The following is a 22,614-nucleotide window of genomic DNA, read 5'->3' as shown; positions in this document are numbered from 1 at the left end:
TCATGAAAATAGAATGAAAACACAAAAGACACACCCTCCCCAAACTAAAGATGAGCATTGTCCCCAATGCTACTTGACACCACCAAATCTAAAAACAAACGAAAGAAAACTAAAAACAAAAAACACTAAACACTCCCCTGGTATTAATCAGAATCCTCCTCATCGAAGTCTTCGGGCAGATCCCGAACTGGCAGAGCATATTGGAATGGGAAAGGCGGAGGATATGGCGGTGGCACCGGATAAGCTGCAGGGTCCATCCCAGCATTTGCGAGCAGGCCTCGCATCATGGCATTGGTAGATTCGTTGTGGGCTGCATTCACCTCCTGACATTTGTCCATGTGTTGCACCTAGGCCGAAATTTCACTCAATGTGTCATTCGTGGTGCGTCGAGCAGGGTATGGCTTAGGCACATTCCTCGATGATTGACCGGGTCCAGAACATGCCCGGTATTCAGCTGTAAACTCCCTGAGTCGGAACAAATGTTTCGCCTTCAAAATAGTGTCATCCACCTCCTGCTGTGGGTGCAACCATTCTTTGTCGTCCCTGATTGGGACACCAGCTTTCACACAAAGTTCAGAAACAATGGTCGGAAAGAATATCGCAATGTTGGACGTGCGAATGGAAGTGTACAACTCTTGGTTGATAATCCGTCCGACATTGAGCGGCCATTGCTTGTGCAGGGCATACAGCAGCACCGCCCTGCTCATCACCACCGTTTGGGTGTGGGATACCGGCATTAACCTGTGAGTTAGAAAAACATACCACAAGGCCGGTTCCAGCCGCAAATTTTTTTCTTAAAAAGATACAAATTTCATCGAGTCTTTCCAAACATTTCCATCATAGCACAGGACATTAGAAATTTCATTATAGTCTGGGTTAGCCTTAAATGCTTGAAATTGGCTATCATCCACATCCGGAGTTTTCAACAAATCATTAATAGCGGCAGGAGTGAAAGAAACCATCTTACCCCGCACGAAAGCCGTGCTATCTGTACGCTCGATAGTGTTGGCATAGAACTCTCGTACCAAGGGGACAATCGCCGCTAGAGTTTGGCGGCAAAACTCGGTCCATCCTCGAGCCACGATGCCAAGGGAGGCGGTGCGTTTTTTGGAGAGATTGATTCCCCTCGCTGCAATTGGAGTCCTACTAGCCTTGGCTTCTTCATACCTCGCATTGGCTTCTTCCGAGATGAATTTCCCATCTATGATGTTGGATGGGGTAGCCCTAGAAGTGGCTATCTTTTATTTCTTTGGTGCCATGGTGACCAAAACTTGAGGAATCGAGTGATGGACCTGTGAATTGGAGAGAACAAGGAGAAATATAGAGTGAGAAAGAGACGGCGAGAGAGAGAGAAGGGTTAGGAAGAAGAATTATAAAGGGAATTGTAAAAGACAGAAAGGGGGTCGGGTTTTATTTTTTTCTGAGTCTGCGCGATGCGCCCGAGCGATAAAAAAGAGCCGCCCGGGCGCACACCCTTTTGAGAATTTTTAATAAAAACAGAGGGCACGCGCGCGGGCGGCAGAAAATAACCGCCCGGGCGCACCCCATTTCGAATTTTTTTTAAGAAAAACAGAAGCAGGGCGCTCGGGCGGCAATAAATCACAGCTCGAGCGCCTGCAAATTTTTGAAAAAAAAAACAAAATATATTATGAAAAAAATAAAACCAACTACAAAAAAAACAAAAAAACAAAAAAAAAATTGAATAAAAGAGATTGCAGAGAGTAGTTCTCAATTTAAAGTCTAGAGCTTGACTTTTCTTTCTCCCCAAACTAGTCTTGGTCAGTCAATGTGGTGATGACAAGCATGGAATCAACGTCACCCCCCACATAGTGTTTTAGCCTTTGAGCATTGGCCGTAAAAGAATCTTTTCTGGCATCTTTGATTTCAATGGCCCCCGATGGATATACCTTGGTGATTTTATAGGGACCAGACCACCTAGACTTCAGTTTTTTGGGAAAAAGCCTCAACCGGGAGTTAAATAGCAAGACAGCATCTCCTTCCTTGAATTTCCGCTGACGAATGCGCCGTCATGTATTCTCTTGGTTCGTTCCTTGTACGAAACCTCCATATCATATGCACTATCGCGGAATTCCTCCAGTTGATTAAGCTCTAGCAATCTCTTTTCACCTGCAGCAGCAAATTCAAAGTTTAGGGTCTTAGTAGCCCAATATGCTCTATGTTCTAACTCAACAGGTAAATGGCATGCCTTTCAAAATAACAGTCTATAAGGGGAAGTGCCTATAGGTGTTTTAAACGCTGTCCTATAGGCCCATAAGGCATCATCAAGTCGAAGTGCCCAATTTTTCCGATTAGTACTCACACTTTTCTCCAAAATCTGTTTGATTTCTCGATTGGACACTTCCACTTGGCCACTGGTCTGGGGGTGATATGGGTAGAGACTTTATGCTTGACACCATATTTTTTTAAGAGTTTGTCAAAAAGTTTATTGCAAAAGTGGGTGCCACCATCACTAATGATTGCACGGGGTGTACCAAACCGATTAAAAATATTTTTCTTCAAAAATTTCAGTACAACCTATGCATCATTTGTCGCATAAGCTTCAGCCTCTACCCATTTTGAAACATAATCAACTGCGACCAAAATGTATTTTTTTGTCAAAGAAATTGGAAATGGTCCCATGAAGTCGATTCCCCATACATCAAATATGTCACACTCAATGATATTATTTAAAGGCATTTCATTTCGGTTTGAGATATTACCTGTCCGCTGCACAAGCTAAGACAAACAAGCGCGCATCCTTAAAGAGATTTGGCCAATAGAACCCACATTCAAGTACCTTTGCTGCTGTTTTGACTGGCCCAACATGGCTACCTACCTCATGATCATGACAATGACTGAGGATGCTTTGCATTTCTCCTTCCGCCACACATCTCCGGATCATCGAGTCAGCACATATTTTAAACAAAAAAGGTTCCTCCCAAAAATAGTGCTTTACATCTGATAAATTTTTTTTCTTTTGATGGAAAGACAGATTATGTGGGAGTGTGCTTGTGACCAGATAATTAGCAAAATTTGCATACCATGGTGAACTTTCTATGGCAAAAAGTTTTTCATCAGGGAACCAATCATCTATGTCCTCTATTTCAGTTTGTGCACCATCAGTAATGCATTCTAATCTAGACAGATGATCAGCTACTACATTTTCAACACCCTTCTTATCCCTGATCTCTAAATCAAATTCTTGCAAAAGTAAGATCCATCTAATCAGTCTAGGTTTGGCATCTTTCTTCGTCAACAAGTGCTTAATAGTAGAGTGATCTGTGTATACTGTGATTTTGGAAAGTACAAGGTATGAATGAAATTTGTCCAGTGCAAATTCTACAGCTAGCAACTCTTTTTCAGTGGTGGCATAATTTAGTTGAGTTTTATTTAGAGTCTTGCTAGCGTAGTAGATAGTTCGGAATACCTTGTCTATTCGTTGGCCAAGCACCGCGCCAACAGCAGAGTCACTTGCATCGCACATTACCTCAAATGGGAGATCCCAGTTCGGCGATGTCAGTATTGGTGCAGTCACCAGTCTTTCTCTCAACACTTCAAAGGCCTGTAAACAATTTGAATCAAAGTCAAAAGGGGCATCTTTCATTAGCAAGGAAGAAAGAGGTTTGGCAATTTTTGAAAAATCCTTAATAAACCGCCGGTAGAAACCGGCATGGCCTAGGAAACTTCTGACTCCCTTGACTGTTGTAGGTGGAGGCAAATTTTGAATAACGTGCACCTTGGCCCTGTCCACCTCGATCCCCTGTTCAGAAATTTGGTGACCCAATACTATACCTTCTGTCACCATGAAATGACACTTCTCCCAGTTCAGCACCAAATTTGTCTCCTCGCATCTCATTAAAACAGAATTCAAGTTATGCAGACATGCATCAAAAGATTGACCGAAAATAGAGAAATCATCCATGAAAATTTCTAAAAAATTTTCGACCATATCATGAAAAATGGCAGTCATGCATCTCTGAAAAGTAGCAGGAGCGTTACACAACCCGAAAGGCATACGTCTATAGGCAAACGTACCATATGGACAAGTGAAAGTCGTTTTATCCTGGTCTTCAGGTGCAATCGCTATTTGATTGTATCTTGAATACCCATCTAAAAAACAGTAAAACTCATACCCAGCCAGTCTCTCTAGCATTTGATCAATGAAGGGGAGAGGAAAATGATCCTTACGGGTTGCGTCATTTAGTTTTCTATAGTCTATGCACACACGCCAACCTATAACTGTCCTAGTGGGTATCAGTTCATTATTCTCATTCTGTATGACAGTAATTCCCCCCTTTTTTTGTACACATTGCACCGGACTCACCCATGGACTATCAGATATAGGATAAATGATACCTTCATCCAGAAGTTTGATCGTTTCAGCTTTGACAACTTCCTGCATTTTCGGATTCAATCTCCTTTGTGGTTGGACCAATGGGTTGGTGCTCTCTTCCATTAAAATCTTGTGCATGCATATGGATGGATTGATTCCTTTTATATCTGCCACTTTCCAGGAAAACACACTCTTGTGTTTCTTGAGCACCTCCATTAGTCTGGCCTCCATCTCACCTGTCAAAGAAGAAGATATTATGACAGGTAACTTATCATTCTCACCTAAAAACACATATTTGAGATGGATGGGTAATGGTTTCAATTCCACAGTAGGTGGTTCCTCAAGGCTTGGTTTCTGGAGGATTAAATCCTTCCGGTCACCAAGGTCTTCAAGTCTAAGCTTTCCACCTCTTCTCCATGATTGGTTGTCATTCAAATATGCAGTCATCTCTTCAATTCTGTCACTGAGATCTTCCACATGCTCAGATATAAGTGCAGCTTCTAATGGTTCCTGAAAAGTATCCTGCACATAACAAATAACAGTGAGTCCACTACATCCAGTTGAAAACATTCTTCATTATTCTGAGAAAATTTTAAAGCATTAAAAACGTCAAACGAAATTTTCTCTTCTCCCACTCTCAACAGTAACTCTCCCTTATGGACATCTATTAGTGCCTTTCCTGTTGCCAGGAAAGGTCTACCCAAGATGAGTGGCATGTCCAAATCCTCTTCCATATCTAGTACCACGAAGTCCACGGGGAAGATGAATTTGTCCACTTTTACAAGAACGTCCTCGATTATCCCCCGTGGATATTTGATGGACCTGTCCGCCAGTTGTAACGACATTCTAGTGGACTTTGGTTCTCCCAAGCTCAATTTCCTAAACACAGATTAAGGCATTAGATTTATACTAGCACCCAAATCACATAAAGCTTTATGAAATTGAATATCATTAATCACACAAGGGATAGAGAAACTGCCTGGATCTTTTTGCTTTAATGGGATTTTATTTTGCACTAGTGCTGAGCAATTCTCAGTCAGACTAATCATTGCATGCTCCTCCAGTTTCCTCTTGTTGGAGAGGATCTCCTTCAAGAACTTCGCATAGCTTGGCATTTGCATCAGTGCATCAGTGAAGGGAATATTAATATTCAATTTCTTGAATACTTCCAGGAATTTGCCAAACTGAGAATCTAGTTTTGCCTTCTTCAGAGCTGCAGGAAAAGGTGGTGGCACAATAATTTTTGCTTTTAAAGTGGGTGAAAGTGTTGGGATAGATGACTTACCTGAAATTTTTTTTGATGCCGCCAATTCTGGCTCTTTCTCGATCTGTGGTGCAGGCTCTACTGTCTTTCCACTCCTCAGTTCAATTGCTTTTACCTGCTCCTTCGGATTCTTCTCTGTGTCACTCGGCAAGGTACCCTTATCTCTTCTGGAAATTGTTTTGGCCAATTGCCCTATCTGATTTTCCAGATTCTTTATTGAGGCATCTTGATTCTGCATGCGGGTTTTAGTAGATGATATGAATTTCTGCATCATCTGCTCCAAGATCGATTTCTCCTCTTGAGGCTGTCTGCCGTAGTTCTGATTCCCATATGGTTTATTGTTCTGTCCACCCCACGAGAAATTTGGATGCTGTATCCACCCTGGATTATAGGAATTCGAGAATGGGTCATTCCTTGGGCGATTTTGATTTTCCATGTGACTTGCCATAACTCCCTCTGGTTGAGAAAATGTTTGACAGTCTTTCGTGAAATGCTCTGCACCACATTTTTCACACCACACTTCTTGAACTCGCATCACAGAGTTTCCTACACTCAGTTCCTCAATTCTCTTGTTCATGACTTCAAGTTGAGCGGCCACTGAAGTGAATGCATCAACTTGATGCATTCCTGCGGGTCTTCTGACTGCATTCCTTTCTGATTGAGGATGATAGCTACTGGATGCCATCTCCTCAATTAACTCATATCCGTCCTCTGGTGATTTCCGTAACAGATTTCCACCTGCAGCTGCATCTAACATGGTACGATTTGAGTGAGGAAGACCATAATAAAAAGTTTGTACCACAAGACCGTCTGGTAGTTGGTGATGTGGGCATCTCCACAGTAGATCTTTGTAATGCTCCCATGCTTCATAGAGTGTTTCCTGTTCACCTTGAGCAAATGTTGTAATGTCTGCTCTGAGTTTCATTGATTTGGACGGTGGTAAGTATTTAGTGAGGAATGCCTTTGCTAGATCATCCCACGTAGTGATGGACCCTGCAGGTAGATTGGTTAGCCATGCTTTAGCTTTATCTCTTAAAGAAAAAGGGAATAAACGCAAACGAATAGCGTCATCAGAACTCCCTGCATCTTAAAAGTATCACAGATTTCTAGAAAATTTGTCAGGTGAGCATATGGATCATCTATTGTCATCCCACCAAACTGGACTGTGTTTTGCACCATTTGAATGATAGCAGGCTTTATTTCAAACTGATTTGCTGCTATTGTTGGCCTGATGATGCTTGGTCTGGAATTTTCGATGGATGGAAAAGCGCTATCCATCATGGATCTGTAGATAGGTGGTGCAAGATTCTCTTCTTCTTCCAATCCACGTAATCGTTCTTGGTTTGCCATTTCTTCTTTTTGTTGCCTTCTTCTTCTGCGAAAGGTTCTTTCAATTTCTGGATCAAAAGGCACGAGTTCTTCTTCTGGTGAATGTTGCATGCACTGCAAGAGAATCCTGCAGTTCACAGATGGAAAAGAGTGATTAAAATTGTAATAGAGAAAAATCAAATAAAGCAAATTAAATTCTCAATAGTCCCCGGCAACGGCGCCAAAAACTTGATCGACGGAATACTAACACTTAAGTTTGCTATAAAAATCTCTCAGTTCCAGTCGAAATAATCGCAAGTGCACGATTCAAGTTATAATAAAATATACTGAGTACGAGTATCGTCCTCAGGGACTAATCAATAATAATTTGTTTCTTTAATTTTTAACTACACAAAGTATCAAAAAGTTGATTTTGGATTCTATCTAACATTTAATACTAAGAACTCAATGTAAATAAATAAATATTTCACAACCAAGAAACCAATTCTCACGATTGAAAAATAACAATTTGAAAAGATTTTGTTGGAATTTCGGTTCACCTTCCCCCTAATTGAACTGGACGATTGGAACTTAATTTATGGCATAAGTTTGACAGAAATTCCTGAAACATTGACACTCTCTCTCGAGGTTATGCCAAACTAATCAAATCAATGAAACAATTAAATCTCTCTAATTGTTTATCACGACTGATCGTTTTATGTTCTATGAATTCTACAACTTTTAACCTGGTGGTCTATGGCTATCAACATGTACTAAATACCATATCTCTATGCATATTTTAAGTCCATGGATTCTATCATTCGTCCTAACTATGAACCTATCTCGCGACAGCAATTCACAATTTACGAATCTATGTTAAGGGTAGCTAATCATCAACATAAAGAAAACACATGATAAAATCAATTATAAACATAAATCAAATCTCAATACGTCCGGTGATTCAATCACACTACAGTGTTTCGGGGTTCGGATCCCCTTGATTCCAACAAAATAAAAGTTTAACTACTGAACGTCATTACAAAATTCAATCTAAAAAAAACATTTAACATAAAAATTCAGAAAAGACGAAGAGAAAAACTCCCAATGGAGATGAGAAAACTTCAAACTCTTAGCCGCCGTCTACCTCCTTCTGTGCGCCTCCCTTCACACCCTAAATCTATGGAAAGAATTGTATTTATAGTCCCCAAGAATCCTTCCCGAAATAAACTCTCCAACATATTAAAATTCCAAATCTGCGCATCGTGCCCGGGCGGTAGAAAAGTGCCGCCCGGGCGCCTCAAAAATTGGCAGCATACTGTTTTGCTCATTCGTGAGTGCGCGTGGGCGGTAGAAAATTGCCGCCCGGGCGCCTTGTTTTATGGCCAACTACTGTTTTTCCCAAACATGAGTGCGCACGGGCGGTAGAAAAGTTCCGCCCGGGCGCCCTGTCTTTTTCCAGAAATATAAATTCCTTCTCTTGCTTTCCTCACGGCCTCATGCGTGCATCGCCTTCTCACCAAAAAATCAGCTTTTCCTAGTGATTTCCTGCAGTAAAAAAAAATAAACCAGAGAAGTGACTACAAATACAATAAAACAATAAACAGAACAAGAATGGTAAAGAACAGACACAACGTAAACGAAACGAATGCAAAACAAACACAAAACAAGCAAAACAACGCACAAAAATGACTCCTATCAGTAACTGTAGTAATTTCAATGTCGTCATTTAAGATAATATTTTTTTTTATATATTTACATTAATAGTTTAAGATAAGACATTTCAATAACTCATGCAATCTTATAAATAGAATGTTTAAATGTAAATAAACATATTTTTTTTAAAAAAATCTTATATATTTAATTCATATAAGGACCTATTGGAGTAAAGAATTATATCATGAGTTCATATTTAAATATATACAAATATTAGATTTGAAAAAGTTCTTAATATATAAATATATATATATGTGTTAATTAAATAATATACAGATGTTGAAATAAATCAATTCACATATAGTCAAGTTTTAAAATAAAATAATAAATAAAAAAATACATCAACACACACATATCACATATATAAAAGTTGAAATTAAAATTTTAACTAATTTTCCTTCACATAAAAGCAAAAACCATTTAAAAAAAATTATGAGATGATGTTTCAATTAAAACTATCAGATTTCTAATATTTTATAAAGTACTATTTATAAAGTCCCGTGATATACCAAAATATTTTTTTAAGCATTTGAAATACTTATTAGTTGCAATGTTAAATATTATATTGATTCAATAACTAAACATGTAATAGTTTTTTTTTTCAAATAGTATATATATTACCAGAACGAAAACACTTCAATAAAGTGATGATAATGGACCGGGTCTAAACTTAGTCTTGTATTAAATCCGTCCCGGAGAAACGAGTTTAGACTCGCCCAAACGTGTTCACAAACAAGTCCAAGTGGGTCTTTGTGTTTGGCCAGACCCACCATATAAATTGTTGTTAATAAAGATGATAAGAATATTGATTTTTTCATAGAAAAAAATAATGCATGATAAATGGAAAAAAATCGTGAAATAGATAAAAATTCATTATATAGAGGAAAATATTTATTAATAATTTAAATTAAGATTTAGAATGCATTATATATGTTATTATTTCTATTACATGAATTAATATTTGTAAAACAAGTAATTAACACATAAATTAGAACATTACAAAATGAATATTTTATTTAATTTGATTAACATATCTCACATATTATCAAATACATAATAAATCATATATATCGATTCATAGCAACATACATAAGAAAAAAAATAAAACAAATGCATGGTACCAAAAATGTCATACTTTCTCAATATTAATCAACCAAATAATTGAAATTCGAGTTAATAATTGCATAAGAATCAATATCAATATTGTTCCAAAATAAAACTTTATTAAAATTTAAAAAACATTATATCTATAGGTTAACATGAGTTATTGATAATGCATTATTTTAAACTGTTATAATGATGACAGTAAATTGAAACTGTAAACTTTTGGTAAAGTGACAAGCGATCGGTCATACAATTGATATCAAAGATAAGGTCATGTGTTCGATTCTCATTGATTACAAGAAGTGCAATGAAGATTGTTGAGTGAAATAATTGTCCTTGCTGTGTAAAACAATCAAACCATGACGCTTGATTGTTGTGCGGTTTAAAAGATTTGAGTTGCATTATTACCGCCAGTTATAACTTTTGGTAAAGCAACAAACTCTCGGTCCTCTATATTATTACAAATTATTAATAAAATCTTCTTTATTTATAGGACAATATCACTTCAAAATAATGCAAAATTTTAAAGGCACTAAATTAAAAAGAATATACATTTATTGTCAAAATGGATAAGACAGTTGAAATACAAGATGAAATGTTAACATTTTTAATCAAAAACATTCAAAATTCGAGTAAAAATTTAGCATAAAAAATTATTGCAATGGTGGATTTCGAACAACTTAACATTAAATTAAAAATAGAAAAAACGTTCAATAACACATTGATTATTAACGATATTGACTTACAAGTAATAGAAGATAATAACACAAGAATGGAGGTTGGAAACAATAAAATTATTTATACTCTTGCAAAGAATTTTTTCAGCATAATCCAACAAAAGAATCAAACAATAAAGATATAAAAATATAAATAATTGATAGAGAAAATATCACAAAAATTATTATCGAAGATGATGAGAAAATTAATTTTTTTTATAAATGGACTGTAAACGAAAAATCGTGAAAGAAGGAAAAAATTGTTATGTAAACAAGAAAAGATGTTATAGTTTAATTTAAAATTTAGAATGCATTATTTGTATTACTATTATTTTCTCAAAACCAGTAGTTGTAAAATAATTTTTCAAAACTATATATTATTTGATATATTTTTTTCTTAAATTTTATTTATTAAACATGTCACGACATCAAATTATATATTTTCCTCTTTTTAAAAAAAATTATATATTTTTTTAATGTCTAATTTATACAAAATTATAGTATTTGTTACAACTATTATTTGCAGCAATGTCTATAAATTCAATTAGACTTGTAACATACAAAATCTTTCAATAAAGATTCTTTGCACTCATTTTATAATACATGTTGTAAATATCATATTACATTGAATTTAATATTTACTAAATAAAACAAATGCATGGTACCAAATTAAACATGTCATATTTTCTCAATATTAATCAACCAAATGATGAAAACTCGAGTTAATAATTGCATAAGAATCAATATCAATATTGTGCCAAAATAAAACTATATTAAACATTATATCTATAGGCTAACATGAGTTATGGATAATGTATTATTTTAAACTGTTAATATATATAGCTATAAAATTACGAATTAACGATAACTGTAAGTGATGAACATTGAAACTGTAAGCTTTTGGTAAAGTGACAAGCGATTGATCTTACAATTGGTATCAGAGCTAAGTTCATGAGTTCGATTCTCATTGATTACAAGGAGTGCAATAAAGATTTTTGAGTGCAATAATTGTCCTTGCTGGGTAAAACAATCTAACCATGAAGCTTGGCTGTTGTGCGGTTTAATTAAAAGATTTGAGTTGCACTATTACCGTCAGTTATAGCTTTTGGTAAAGCAGTAAGCGCTCAGTCCTGTATATTGTTACAAATTATTAATAAAATCTTCTTTATTTATAGGACAACGTCACTTCAATATATTACAAGATTTTAGAGACATTAAATAAACAAATATACATTTATTCTCAAAATGGATAAGACGGTTGAAATACAAGATGAAATGTTAACATTTTTAATCAAAAGCATTCAAAATTCGAGCAAAAATTTAGCAACAAAAATTATTGCAATAGTAGATTTCGAAAAACTTAGCATGAAATTAAAAATAAAAAAATCGTCCAATAACACATTGATTATCAACGATATTGACTTACAAAGTAATAGAAGATAATAATAGAAGAATGGAGGTTGGAGACAATGAAATTATTTATACTCTAGCAAAAAATTATTTCAGCATGATCCAATAAAAGAATCAAAGAATAAATATATAAAAATAAAAATAATTGATAGAGAAAACATCTCAAAAATTATTATCGAAGATTGTGAAAAAATTATTTTTTTAGGAATAAATAATGGACGACAAACGAAAAAATCGTGAAAGAAGAAAAAATGATTATGTAAAGAAGGAAAAGACGCTGTAATTTAATTTAAAGTTTAGAATGCATTATTTGTATTATTATTATTATTTCAAAATCAGTAGTGGTAAAATAATTTTTCAACACTATGTATTTTTTGTTATATATTTTTTTTAAATTTTATTTATTAAATATTTCATGACATCAAATTATATATTTTTCTCAATGTATAATTTATACAAAATTATAGTATTTGTTACTACCATTATTTGCAATAACGTTTATAAATTCAATTAGACTTGTAACATATAAAATCTAAACAAAGATTCTTCACACTCATTTTATAAAAAAATGTTGTAAATATCATCCCTTTATTGAAGTGTTGTCGTTCTTTAAATAAAGTATATTTTATAATAATTGGTAATATATATACTATTTGAAACAAAAACTACATGTTTAGTTATGGAATCAATATAATCTTTAACACTGCAACTAATAAAAAAATTTACAATATTTTCGAACAATGTAACCCCCGAGTTTCAATAATTTTTTTCATTTATGGTCATCATTATTTTATATCTACATTAACAGTTTAGAATAAGACATTATCAATAACTCATGTAAGATTATAAATATAATATTTAATGTATTTTTACCTTATCACAATTTTGGTATTGAAACCTATGCAATCATTACAGCTAGTATTTTCTATTTTTTTTTATTCTTGTGCAATCATGGTCTGTTTCTTATCATGAATTCGTCTTATTTTCTAACTCATGTATGTATGTTTTCAAGTAATATTATTTATTCTGTATTTTTTAATAAGTGAGATAAGTTAATTAAATTAAATATTTATTTTGTAATTTCTTATCTTATGTGTTTATTATTTATTTTGTGATTATTGATTTATCGATTCTCATTGATTACAAGGAGTGCAATGAAGATTGTTGAGTGGAATAATTATCCTTGTTGGGTAGAACAATCGAACCATGACGCTTGGGCTGCTAGATTATTTCGATTATAGTACTAGACTCTAGCTTTTTTGTACACATTAAGAAAAAGAATTGGAAAAACAAATTTCGTACAAAATTCAAATTTTATTCCTTCAAATGTTTTTATAAATTATTGCACAATTTGCAAGGTTTAGTTAATAGTGGTATATTAGTAAAGAAGTCTAAAAAAATATTATTAAATACGATATATGACTATATATTTTGGGACAAAAAATGTGAACTATATAATTGGGATGGAGAGAGTATTATCTAATTAATTGAATAATAATTTAATTCAATTCAATTATTATAAGTTATTTATATCAATAATAATTGTTTTAAATTTTAAGATAGCGTGTATTAAAATTGGTGTCCTTTAATATATTTGAGATTATGCATGATTCCAAGACAATAAAATAAAATTAATCATGGTACGAACATTTCTTATGATGATTATGATAACTATTGAACCAATTTTAAATAAATTTTATGATATTAGGATATAATGTTATTTTAAATTGAATAGTAGAATTTATAATTTTATTTGGTTATTATTATTGTTTGTTTTTATTTTTTTATTTTTTATCTTTTAATTTGTATTTATTTTAATTTTTGATCTTTTTTATGACTGATAAACATGATGGACTATGGTAAAAAAAATCAAAATGAAAACAACATACAAGTTAATTGACAAAATATTAAAAACAATATAAAAGCTACATGACTACAAATGAAAATATACTGTAACATGACCAAAAACAAAAAAATAGGAGTTATAAGACTGAAAATACAAATTCATCATCAATAGAACAAAAAATGAAACATAAATACAAATAAAAGATCAAAATTGTATTTTTTCCGTTATTTTTATATGATTTTTTTGTTGAAAAATGTATTCTTATTTATATTTTAATAATTTATAATAAAAATTATATTTAAAAAATATAATTAAAGAGTTAAAATAATAAATAACTTAATAGTTTAGTAATTTTTTAATATAATAGTTTAGTAATTTAATGATTACGTTATTTATTTATCATTAATTTTAGTTTGAATCATTATATTTTCAAATATCAATAATAAGACGTACATTTGAAAACTTGTTAATGATTATTGTATTATTTCAGTTGATTTTTATAATTAATAATTCAAATATGACTTTTATCACGAGACCGTGAAAATCTTACTAAATATAATTTTTATAAAAATAATAATAAATATATATTATAAAAACAAAGTGACACCACGTGCATCGCACGTGCATTTTACTAGTATATAAAAAAGAGTGAATAAAAGGTCAAAGTTTTACCATTGTGAAATAACAATGTTGTCCTTTATTTACATTATAAATAAAATCATATAAAAATATATAGGGTTATAAAAGTAAAAAACAACACTGTAATTATAGGACATAAACGTAAATCAATATTATATTATATGTAAAATAAATTATTATGATAAGGTCAAAATTGACAAAGTGTGTGCAAATTAGATAAGGATTCGGTTTTCAAAAAGATTGAAATGCTTAAATACTTTATTTTTTTATTTTCTTGTAAATAAAGTGATCAATATTTATATGTAAAATCGATTATCATGATAAGAACAAAATTGAAAAAATATGTGCATATTATATAAAAATTCAGTTTTCAAAAAAATTGAAATATCAAAAGACTTTATTTTTTATTTTTTTGTAGATAAAGTGAATATATTTTTTTCACAAATATTTTTTAAAAAAAATAACAAAGTTCTTAATTAAATACTATTCATTTTCTTAAAATATTGAAACACCGAATTCTTGATTTTTATTTGTTTGTATACTGAATAAACATATTTTTTTTAAAAAAATCTTATATATTTTAATTCGTGTAAGGACCTATTGAAGTAAGAATTATATCATGAGTTCATATTTAAATATATACAAATATTAGATTTTGAAAAGTTAATAATATATATATATATATATATATATTAATTAAAAAATATACATATGTTGAAATAAATTAATTCAAATATAGACAAGTTTTAATATAAAATAATAAATAAAAATAGATCAACACACACATATCATATATATAAAAGTTGAAATTAAAAATTTAATTAATTTTCCTTCACATAAAAGCTAAAATCATTTTAAAAAAATTATGAGATGGTCATGCAATTAAAAATATCATATTTCTAATCTTTTATAAAATATTATTTATAAAGTCACGTGAAATACCAAAATATTTTTTAAGTACTTGAAATAATTATTAGTTGCAATATTAAAGATTATATTGATTATTATGATAAGGTCAAAATTGACAAAGTGTGTGCAAATTAGATAAGGATTCAGTTTTCAAAAAGATTAAAATACTAAAATACTTTGTTTTTTTTATGGATAAAGTGATCAATATTTATATTATATGTAAAATCGATTATTATGATAAGATCAAAATTGAAAAAGTATGTGCATATTATATAAAAATTCAGTTTTCAAAAAAATTGAAATATCAAAACATACACTTTGTTTTTTATTTTCTTGCAGATAAAATAAATATATTTTTTCCACAAATATTTTTTAAAAAAATTCACAAAATCTTAATTAAATACTATTCAATTTCTTAAAATATTGAAACACCAATTCTTGATTTGTATTTGTTTGTATACTGAATAAACATATTTTTTTTAAAAAAAAATCTTATATATTTTAATTCGTGTAAGGACCTATTGAGATAAAGAATTATATTATGAGTTCATATTTAAATATATACAAATATTAGATTTGGAAAAGTTATTAATATATATATATATATATATGTGTTAATTAAATAATATACAGATGTTGAAATAAATAAATTCAAATATATTCAAGTTTTAATATAAAATAATAAATAAAAAAATACATACACACATATTACATATATAAAAGTTGAAATTAAAATTTTAACTAATTTTCTTTCACATAAAAGCTAAAACCATTTTAAAAAATTTATGAGATGGTCTTGCAATTAAAACTATCAAATTTTTACTATTTTATAAAGTATTATTTATAAAGTCCCGTGAAATACCAAAATATTTTTTTAATTATTTGAAATACTTATTAATTGCAATGTTAAAGATTATATTGATTTCATAACTAAACATGTAATAGTTTTTTCTTTCAAATAGTATATATATTACCAGAACGACAACACTTCAATAAAGTGATGATAATGGACCGGGTCTAAACTTAGTTTTGTATTAAACCCTTCCCGAAGAAACTAGTTTAGACTCGCCCAAACGTGTTCACAAACAAGTCCAAGTGGGTCTTCGCGTTTGGCCAGACCCACTATATAAATTGTTGTTGATAAAGATGATAAGAATATTGATTTTTTCATAGAAAAAATAATGCATGATAAATGAAAAAAAATTGTGAAATAGATAAAAATTCATTATATAGAGGAAAATATTTATTAATAATTTAAATTAAGGTTTAGAATGCATTATATATGTTATTATTTTTATTACATAAATTAATATTTGTAAAACAAGTAATTAACACATAAATTAGAACATTACAAAATGAATATTTTATTTAATTTTATTAACATATCTCATTTATTAGCAAATACATAATAAATCATATATATCAATTCAGAGCAACATACATAAAAAGAAAATAAAACAAATGCATGGTACCAAAATGTCATACTTGCTCAATATTAATTAACCAAATAATTGAAATTCGAGTTAATAATTGCATAAGAATCAATATCAATATTGTTCCAAAATAAAACTATATTAAAATTTAAACATTATATATATAGGCTAACATGAGTTATTGATAATGTATTATTTTAAACTGTTATAATGATGACTGTAAATTAAAACTGTAAACTTTTGGTAAAGTGACAAGACATCGGTCATACAATTGATATCTAAGATAAGGTCATGTGTTCAATTCTCATTGATTACAAGAAGTGCAATGAAGATTGCTGAGTGCAATAATTGTCCTTGCTGTGTAAAACAATCAAACCATGACGTTTGATTGTTGTGCGGTTTAAAAGATTTGAGTTGCATTATTACCGCTAGTTATAACTTTTTGTAAAGAAGCAAACTCTCGGTCCTCTATATTATTAATAATTATTAATAAAATCTTCTTTATTTATAGGACAACATCACTTCAAAATAATGCAAAATTTTAAAGGCACTAAATTAAAAATGATACACATTTATTCTCAAAATGGATAAGATAGTTGAAATACAAGATGAAATGTTAACATTTTTAATCAAAAACATTCAAAATTTAAGTAAAAATTTAGCAAAAAAAAATTATTGCAATAGTGGATTTCGAACAACTTAACATTAAATTAAAAAAAACGTCCAATAACACATTGATTATTAACGATGTTGACTGACAAGTAATAAAGATAATAACACAAGAATGGAGGTTGAAAACAATGAAATTATTTATACTCTTGCAAAGAATTTTTTCAGCATAATCCAACAAAAGAATCAAAGAATAAAGATATAAAAATAAAAATAATTGATAGAGAAAATATCGCAAAAATTATTATCGCAGATGATGAGAAAATTAATTTTTTTTAAATGGACTGTAAACGAAAAATCGTGAAAGAAGGAAAAAATTGTTATGTAAACAAGAAAAGACGTTGTAATTTAATTTAAAATTTAGAATGCATTATTTGTATTATTATTATTTTCTCAAAACCATTAGTTGTAAAATAATTTTTCAAAACTATATATTATTTGATATATTTTTTCTTAAATTTTATTTATTAAATATTTCACGACATCAAATTATATATTTTCCTCTTTTTTAAAAAAATTATATATTTTCCTTAATGTCTAATTTATACAAAATTATAGTATTTGTTACAACAATTATTTGCAACAACGTCTATAAATTCAATTCGACTTGTAACATATAAAATCTTTCAACAAAGATTTTTCGCACTCATTTTATAATACATGTTGTAAATATCATATTACATTGAGTTTAATATTTACTAAATATCATGAAATTTATTAACTAACTGCATATTTATCTCTTCTCATCTCAACTCATTAATTTAACAACGTTTATCGTTAATAGAAAGCATTCTCACGTGCAACGCACGTCACTTTTACTAGTTAAAACAAATGTACAAACATGCAACACGCCCGTTAATAATAATAGATATGTACATTAGTTTATCCATTTAAAGACAACACCCATACACGTATTTATTGGTATGGTTTATATCAAAGCGATCATGACGATAGTAACAATTGCGGAATAAAACAATCAACAAGAACACCAAGATTTACGTGGTTCACCCAATAGAGGCTACGTCCACGGAGCTGCTGCAATATTTAATAACCGGAGAAATATTACAAGTGTATACAAAATACTATATCTCTCACCAGCCCAAACCCCGAGTATTACCGAGAAATAATTCTCTAACTCACAAGAGATCTCCGAAAAAAAACACTCCTTTTTTTTCTCTTTATATTTTCTTCTCTCTTTGTTAATACAAAAGAAGAGGAGAATGGGATACTTAAATCGAAGGAATTAAGGTCTATTTATAATAGGTTCCTCCGTTTTATTTTCCAGTTTTCCGATGTGGGATGGGATGATTCATTAAATAAATGTGGGCCCCACCGCATTTATTTAATATACCTACCTGCCTAACAATTCTCCCACTTGAAGACTTGATTCCAATCATGGCTTCACACAGTCAATGCAGCAACTCATGCTTTCTCTTTCATACTTGCAGTCCGACTGAATTCGAGCATAACTTCAGTTTGTCAGTGGTCACCGCCTTTGTGAACATATCAGCTGGATTTTTACTTCTAGGAATCTTCTCAAGCATCAAGATTCCATCTTCCAGAACAGATCTGATGAAATGGTACCGAACCTGTATATGCTTCGTCCTAGCATGATAAACAGGATTCTTTGCCAAATGAATAGCACTCTGACTGTCACAGTGTAATGTGATATCCTCAAGCTTCTGACCCAACTCCTCAAGGAATGATCTCAACCATATCATCTCCTTGCTAGCTTCTGTCACTGCAACATACTCAGCTTCAGTAGTCGAAAGTGCAACAATCTTTTGCAACTTGGACACCCAACTTACAGCCGTACCACCCAATGTGAACACATATCCAGTAGTACTCTTCCTGCCATCTAGGTCACCACCCATGTCGGCATCTACAAAACCTTGTAAGCCTGAATCTGACTTTCTGAAGCACAGAGATGAACTGATAGTACTTTTCAAATATCTGAGAATCCACTTTACTGCTTCCCAGTGTTGTTTTCCAGGATTGCTCATAAACCTGCTCACAACTCCCACTGCATGTGATATGTCTGGTCTGGTGCATACCATTGCATACATGAGGCTTTCGACAACAGAGGCATAAGGAACCTTATTCATATAAGCATGCTCCTGCTCCGTCGATGGTGATTGGGCTTTGGTTAGTTTGAAATGACTAGCCAAAGGAGTACTCACCGGTTTAGCTTCATCCATGTTGAATCTGCTAAGTACCTTTTTCACGTACTCTGCCTGAGATAGCTTCAAGACTCCGTTCACCCTATCTCTCAAGATCCTCATACCAAGAATTTGTTTTGCAGCTCCCAAATCCTTCATATCAAATTCTTTTGATAACTCTCTCTTGAGCTTATCAATCTCTTCCAGACACGCTCCTGCTATTAACATGTCATCCACATATAGCAGTAGAATGATATATGAACCATCAATCTTCTTCACATAACAATAGTGATCCGCCTGGCACCTCAAGAAACCGTTGTTATTCATGAATCCGTCAAACTTCTTGTACCACTGTCTTGGAGCTTGTTTGAGACCGTACAAGCTCTTCTGAAGTTTGCATACCATTTTCTCCTTCCCTCGTACTTCAAATCCCTGTGGCTGCTTCATATAAATTTTTTTATCTAAGTCACCATCAAGAAACGCCGTCTTTACATCCAACTGCTCCAGATGTAAATCTTCCTTAGCCACTAGTCCAAGTACTGTTCTGATTGTGGTTAACTTAACCACTGGAGAGAAAATCTTGGTGTAATCAACACCTTCTCTTTGTTGAAAGCCTTTTACAACAAGTCTTGCCTTGTACCGTTTGCTGCCATCAATTTCTTCTTTGATCCGGTACACCCACTTGTTGTGTAATGCCTTCTTGCCTTCCGGAAGTTCCGTCAATTTCCACGTATGATTGGATGACAGTGAATCCATCTCATCTTCCATGGCTAACTCCCACTTGGTTGAATCATCATTTTGCATCGCTTCTTCAAAGGTCTCCGGTTCACCTTTATCAGTCAGCAAAATATAGTGAAGTGCAGGGGAGTATTTATCAGGTGGTCTGATTGTTCTCGAAGATCTCATGGGTTCAATCACGGGAGTTTGTGGATCAACTTCTTGTGCAGTTTCTTTTTCCTGGTTACTATCCTCCGACTCATTCATAGAAATATCTATCAATGGCACTTCATTTGTCTTCTGGACTTCTGGACATTTATCTCCGACTGGAATGTCTGATTTGTCCTTGTACAAAACTTGCTCATTGAAAATGACATCTCTGCTCCGAATGATCTTCCGATTTTGGTCATCCCAGAACCGATAAACAAAATCATTATCTCCATAACCAATAAAGAAACACTTCTTTGATTTCAGATCAAGTTTCGTTCTGCTGGTTGAATCGATGTGAACATATGAGATACAACCAAACACTTTCAAGAACGAAAGGTTTACTCCTTTGCCGCTCCAGACCTCCTCTGGTATTCTGCAATCAAGTGGTACCGAAGGTCCTCTGTTGATCAGATATGCTGCAGTGTTAACTGCATCAGCCCAGAATGATTTCGGCAGTCCAACGTGCAATCTCATGCTCCTGGATCGCTCATTCAGGGTCCTGTTCATTCTCTCAGCTACACCATTCTGTTGTGGAGTACCAGGAATGGTTTTCTCCATCTTGATCCCGTTCTGTGCACAATACTTCTTGAACTCAAAATCTTCATAGTCTCCACCATTATCAGACCGTAAGCACTTCACCTTCAAGTTGGTCTCATTTTCCACCATGACTTTCCACCTCTTAAAGGTCTCGTAAACATCAGATTTATTTTTCAGAAAATAAACCCAAACCTTTCTGCTTGAATCGTCGATAAATGTGACATAATATCGTGAGCCGCCAAGGGATGTCACAGAATATGGCCCCCACACGTCAGTATGAACCAGCTCCAACTTTGCTGCTTTCGGTTCTCTACCGCCTTTCGAAAAGCTCACCCTTTTCTGCTTTCCAAGAACACAACTTTCACACAGTTTGTGTTCGACAGTTTTTAACTCCGGTAGCTTCCCTTTTGACATCAGCATCTCCATTCCCTTCTCACTCATATGTCCAAGTCTACAGTGCCATAGACTTGAGTTAGCTCCAGCATCTACAACTGCTAACATATCTCTGCAACTGGAAGTCATGTACAGGGTTCCAGTTTTCGTTCCTCGAGCAATAATCATGGCTCCTTTGCTCACTTTCCAAGATCTATCACCAAAGGTCACTTTATGGCCTTCGTCATCAAGCTGTCCCACTGAGATCAGATTCCGGGTCAACTTTGGTACATGCCTCACTTTGTTGAGCTTCCAGATGGATCCGTTTGAAATTTTCAGACTGATATCACCCATACCAGCTATTTCCAACGGTTTTCCATTAGCCAGGAAAACTTTTCCGTAATTACCAGCAGTATAATTATTAAATACCTCACGATCACTGGTGGTATGAAATGAAGCTCCCGAATCCATAACCCAAGAATCAACAGGGCTTTCCATGGATAGTACTAAGGCATCATGTACATCCTCAGTAACAACATTTGCATTATTCTTGGGTGCTCTGCAGTCCTTTTTCATGTGACCAATTTCACCACAGCTCCAGCACTTCAATTTCTTTTCAAAGGTATTTTTGTCTTTTCCATTCCTTGACTTGGATCTGCCACGCCATCGGTTAGAATTATTTTCAGCACTTCTGCCCCTACTTCTGTTTTCGAGATTTAGGACAGATCTCGATGATGTTGCTTCTCCCGAATCCCTCCTGCGAACTTCTTCACCAAGGATTCGATCTCTGACATCGTTGAATTGTAACTTTCCCTTTCCAGCAGAATTGCTAACCGCTACCCGCATCGGCTCCCAAACATTTGGTAAAGACGCCAAAAGAATAAGTGCACGAATCTCATCATCAAACTTGATATCAACCGATGTTAGCTGGGAAACAATCGTGTTGAATTCATTGATGTGTGCCGCCACCGAAGCACCTTCCTCCATCTTCAAGTTGAATATTTTTTCATGAGGAACACTTTATTATTTGCAGATGGCTTCTCATACATGTCCGACAAAATGGACATCATCTCCTCCGTGGTTTTTGCCTCTGCCACGTTGTGGGCCACGTTCTTTGTTAGGGTCAATCGTATTACCCCTAACACTTGTCGGTCAAGAAGCTCCCACTCATCATCCTCCATCTTTTCTGGCTTCACCTCGGATAGAGGTTGATGTAGTTTCTTGCTATACAGATAATTTTTAATCTGTAACCGCCAGAACGTGAAATTTGTACCG

The 22,614-nt window shown here is 32.9% G+C and overlaps 1 non-coding gene across 1 annotated transcript; it reads left to right on the top strand.

The window, feature by feature from the left end:
* Window positions 1-6,412: 6,412 nt before the first annotated feature.
* On the top strand, window positions 6,413-6,519 carry LOC140876960 (small nucleolar RNA R71). Its single transcript, XR_012149184.1, has one exon. It is a non-coding gene; the product is annotated as a small nucleolar RNA R71 (small nucleolar RNA).
* Window positions 6,520-22,614: the final 16,095 nt, after the last annotated feature.

This window comes from Henckelia pumila, chromosome 1 (assembly GCF_033568475.1).
Source record: "Henckelia pumila isolate YLH828 chromosome 1, ASM3356847v2, whole genome shotgun sequence".
In the NCBI taxonomy this organism is placed as follows: domain Eukaryota; kingdom Viridiplantae; phylum Streptophyta; class Magnoliopsida; order Lamiales; family Gesneriaceae; genus Henckelia; species Henckelia pumila.
Note: the sequence above shows the minus strand (reverse complement) of the source record. Positions and strands in the feature narration are given on the sequence as shown.